The sequence below is a fragment of the Gossypium arboreum genome, chromosome 11 (assembly GCF_025698485.1).
Source record: "Gossypium arboreum isolate Shixiya-1 chromosome 11, ASM2569848v2, whole genome shotgun sequence".
Lineage (NCBI taxonomy): Eukaryota > Viridiplantae > Streptophyta > Magnoliopsida > Malvales > Malvaceae > Gossypium > Gossypium arboreum.
Window position 1 is genome coordinate 62,793,884 of NC_069080.1, and position 5,395 is coordinate 62,799,278.

General features: G+C 41.1%; 1 non-coding gene across 1 annotated transcript; it reads right to left on the minus strand.

Annotated features, from left to right (window-relative positions):
* Window positions 1-649: 649 nt before the first annotated feature.
* LOC128284477 (small nucleolar RNA R71) lies at window positions 650-756 on the minus strand. Its single transcript, XR_008274902.1, has one exon. It is a non-coding gene; the product is annotated as a small nucleolar RNA R71 (small nucleolar RNA).
* Between the last annotated feature and the right edge of the window lie 4,639 nt (window positions 757-5,395).

Genomic DNA, 5,395 nt, shown 5'->3' on the forward strand with positions numbered 1-5,395 from the left:
TTTTATTACTTTAGCCATTTTACTTTTATTGCAATTTAAATTTTTATTTTCTTTTCAAATTCTTCATTTATTTTTTTCTGACAGGTTTTCTAGTTTATGACCAGAAGAAACCCGTCAGGACCACTACTTTTTGACGGTGAGATCGACCGCACAGTGCACAGAAACTAGAGAGAAATAAGGCAAAGCCTAAGATACACAAAGGACGATACTTATGGCTGAAAACCAAGAAAATCCACTACCTCCTGCGATTGCTGTTGATCCAGTAAATCAGAATCCTGCTCCACGCACTATGTATGATTATGCTAAACCTAATTTAACAAGAACTGAGTCAAGTAAAGTTAGACCTGCTATAGCTGCAAATAATTTTGAACTGAAACCTAACACAATTCAAATGATACAACAGTTTGCTCAGTTTGATGGTTTGCAGGACGAGGATCCTAACGCTCACTTGGAAAATTTCTTAGAATTTTGCGATACCTTTAAAATTAATGGCATTTCTGATGACGCCATTCGCCTTTGGTTGTTTCCCTTTTTGTTAAGGAATAAGGCTAAACAATGGTTAAGCTCGTTACCACGAGGGTCAATCACTACTTGGGAACAAATGATCGAAAAGTTTTTATTAAAATATTTTTCGCCGGCTAAAACAACCAAATTACGTAATGATATCTTTTCTTTTGGACAAATGGATTTAGAAAAACTCTACGATGCATGGGAGAGATACAATGACCTTTTGAGAAGGTGCCCTCACCATGGGTTACAGCTTTGGCTATAGGTTCAAACATTTCATAATGGCCTAAATCCTTCAACTTGGCAAATGATTGATGCAGCCGCTGGAGGAACTACCAATAATAAGATACCTGAAGCGGCTTACGAATTTATTGAGGAGATGTCACTGAATAACTATTAATGGCAAGTTATGAGAACAAAGTCGATGAAAGCAGCCGGTGTTTTCAACCTCGATACGGTTACTATGCTATCTAACCAAGTTGAACTCTTAAATAAAAAGATTGACGATTTGTGTGGTTCTACTTAGGTACATCCAGTGATGGGGTGCAATTCGAATGGAGGAGGAGCACGCACAGAATATCAACCCTTCAACCCTAGCATCGAGGAGGAACAAGTCCAATATATGGGTAACAATAGCTCTAGACCCCAAAATAACCCATATATTAACACTTATAATGTAGGTTGGAGGAACCATCACAATTTCTCGTGGGGCGGTCAAGGAAATCAAAGGCCACAACATCCTCCGGGTTTTCAACAACCATCTTACTAGAAAGAAAAGAAGTCGAACCTTGAGGAGATGCTAACCAAATTCATCTCGGTGTCAGAAACTCATTTTCAGAATACTGAGACAACACTTAAAAATCAACAAACATCAATCCAGGGGCTCGAAACTCAGATTGGATAGCTCGCTAAGTTAATTTTTGAATGACCACAAGGTAGTCTACCAAGGAACACTGAATCTATCCCATGGGAGCAACTCAATGTGATTGCCATTCAAGATGAGGAAGGGTTTGTTGCAAAACCAAGGCCAGAAATGATGGTAAGCAAAGGTAAGAATGAGGTAAGCCAAAATGATCCAAAGCCCGTGGGTACAGAATATAAACCTCATTTTCCATATCCCAATGCGACAAGGAAAGACCGATCAGACGAACAATGGTAAATTCCTTAAACTTTTAAAGAAACTACATATAAACTTACCGTTTATTGAAGTCCTTTCGCAGATGCCAAACGCAGTCAAATTCTTAAATGAGCTTTTAACAAATAAATGAAAGTTGGATGAGGCACCGCATGTGGAATTAAATGCAGTTTGCTCAGCCAGATTACAGAATAAGCTACCCAACAAATTGAAAGATCCAGGGAGTTTTATGATTCCTTGTTTAATTGGTAGTTTAGATGTTCATCATGCATTGGCTGACTTTGGGGAAAGCATTAATGTTATGCCTTATAAAATGTTTAAACAGCTAGGTCTTGGGAAACCCAAACAAACTAGGATGAGCATTCAATTGGCTGATAAAACCATTAGATTTCCTAGGGGTATCATTGAAGATGTTTTTGTTAAGATCGATAAATTTATATACCCAGTAGAATTTGTTGTTCTAGACATGGAAGAGGATAGTAACGTACCTTTAATTTTAGGAAGACCCTTTTTAGCGACTGCTAGAACCATTATTGATGTTGGTACAGGTAAACTCAAAATTCGTGTGGGAGACGAAACAATCACCATTCAAGCTTGTAATTCGAGTAACACATCAAAAATTAAAGGTGGTTGTATAAATCATTCTACTAGTACTGATCACGTGGTGAAACCTTCTGTGTAGGAAACAGTTACAAAGAACGTATATGAGCCGTCTTCAGACAACAACAAGGGACCTATCTATAAAGAATGAAGGCTACAAATTGAGGAGCTAGATGAATGGCGGACACAGAAATCGAAAACACCCGATAGGCTAAAACCGAGCCAGGACGAGCTCAATACCTCACCAAATCAACTTAAGGTTGGAGACAAAACACTACTAGATGCAGCAGATCCTCGCATTTCTACTTCTGAAACCAATGAAGAAATTCCTCTTACGGTACTCAGTATTTTTCCATATGGTACAGTCGAGGTAAATCATCCCAAATTCGGCACATTTAAGGTAAACAATACTCGTCTTAAACCTTATGTTCATAAAAATTATAGTAGGGATGAGGAGTGTAAGCTCCTCGCTCCACCTTGGCTATGCAAAAGTGAGGTAAGTCGAGCTTAGACTATAAATAAGTGTTTCTCAAGAGGCAACCCAAGCATTAACAGTGTTAATTTCTTTAAAATTTTAATTTTTAACATCTAACATACTAACCAAATCATGGAACGCAGACTTTCTAAAGACCACACGGCCAGGCACACGGGCGTGCATTGGGTTGTGTGAAAACAGGGCAAGATTTTTTCCCCAAAACAGGATACGATAAGTTGCCATGTTCGTGTGACATGGCCGTGGACGAAACTACCAAAACAACACGGGCGTGCGACATGCCCGTACCTTGAAACCGTGGTTGAAACTGAGAATGTAACACGAGCATGCGACACACCCGTGCCCTCCAATCGTGGTCGACACTGTTAAAACAAACACGAGTGTGGACCTATGTAAACGGGCGTGGGAGAAGCGAACGAACCAAGACATGGTCGTGCTACAAGGCCGTGTGCGCCCACACGCCCAAGCCACAAGGCCGTGGGCCGAATGTCAAACGCACCCAAATTAAAAATTCGCGAAACACACGGGCAAAAATTAGGGCAAAAGGGCGTGTCCCACGGCTGTGTGCCCCAAAATCTATATAAACCCCTTACTATTCATCATCTCCCTCCCCAAAAATCCCTAACCCTAGCCGCTGCAACTCCACACGCCTTACCCCCACGACCGTGCGCCACTTACAACACCAATTTCGACGCCCCAAGTTCCTTCTTTTTGTATTTGTTTACTCTTTTCTCTCTATTTTCTTTAAATATGTTGCTTATTTCATGATTCCTTTACTATATTGAACTATTTTTGAATATTCATAGTTAGAATAGTAAAATACTAGTGCTTGTTTAATAAAATTTTTTGTCATTTTAGTTACTCCATTATGCTATACTCTTCCATTTTTCATTGTTTCCATGAAATTTATGCCTACTCGCATGCATTCATTCATTATTTCCATAATCCTCTAACTTGATATATTTAGTGGTTTTAGTTTTTATCATCTCGTACATAAATCTCATAAAATATTCATATTTAGCCTTGATTTTCCATACTATTCTTGGGACATATTGATTGAACTTTGATTTTTCAGTGCAGGTACAATGTCGCCCTCACGTGGTAAGAAGACCGCTGTTCCTGCCTCGAAGAAGAGAAAAGGAGCAGTGTCATCCTCAGGTCCTACCACAGAGATTAAGCACCCATTCCTCCAGGTTCCCTTGGGACCTGAGGAGGAATTATATCAGATATTATGGGCTCGACCCCTAGATGTGGGCCACTGCATTGACTGGGCCACACTCGAGCAGATTTAATTGGATCTTCTTCGAGATCGTCGAGCCGACATACCTCGAGTTTACATTGGAGCTCTGCTCGACGTTCCATCTTCAGACCGTCATGACCAACTTCGACGATCCTGGAACAGTCCAGTTCTACCTCGTTGGTCTAGTACCCCAGTTGAGCGTACCCGAGTTCAGGATTGCACTAGGGCTGTACACGAAAGAATTTATGGATGAGAATGACCTCGACACCCTCCGCCGCCACATCCACTACTCCCCATCAAAATGTTGGAGGGACCTCGTCCCTCCCTCAGCCACCTACAATCCTAGCCGCTCAAAGGCATCGGCTCTCCCTCCTTCCTTGAGGTATCTACACGCCATCTTGGCTCACACTCTGATAGGGAGACGAGAGTGCACCGGCGTCGTCACCACCCACTTTGTATATTTCTTATGGAGTATGGCGAACGGGCACGTCATCAACCTCGCCTACTTTATTGCCTTCGTCATTCACCACCAGACGGAGAGGCACAAGAGAGGGGTTATCTCTATTGGGCCCTATGTGACTCGATTGGCTCGACACTTCGGGCTCCTCAATAGAGAAATCCAATCAACCTCTCTCTCTCTCATCGGTCAGATGTCCACATAGGGCATCTTGAGCATGCTAAGTATGAGAATGATCGAGAAACGACGTGGCACATACCCTCCCCAGTACTGCATCGCCCAGTCCATCGAGAAGGAGGACTTAGAGAACATTTCTGATGATGTCCCTCCACGTCACGAGGATCCACCTACTCAACCACCACCACCCTTCTCTCGTCCAGTTCATGCGGTGGCTTCATACGCTGACATCTCTGAGCGCCTTACTCGATTTGAGCAACAGTGTTTTCAGCATTTTGATAACATTGATGCTACTCTATAGTAGATTTGTCAGCACTTCCACTTCTTATCGCCACCCCCACCTTGCGAACCATATAGTGATGAAGATGTTTAAAAACTTTATTTGTTATTTTATGTTTTTACTATCATTCTATTTCAAGACTACTTTTTATTTTTCTTTAAGCTTATTTTTATTAGGTTTTATAATTATTATTTTACAATTTTAAATTTTGGCTATTTCATTACGAGTAATTATGCTTCCTTATATTTCTTAAAAAGTTCTTGATTCTATCATAGTTATAAAGAGCTCCAAAGCTCATCATTGCATAGGAACTAAAACTCCACCAGGAAAGGTTCTCCACAGCTGCCCTGTCCTGCTTAACCACGACCATAGCTACTACTAGATATAATATTCTTTTGGCATAGGAGTTATGGACTAATGAACCTCTACCACCACCGGAGTATCCTCCTCCACTCTCACGCCGATTTTTCTCCAAAACTCCGGTTCAAGGAATTCATTCATCATTC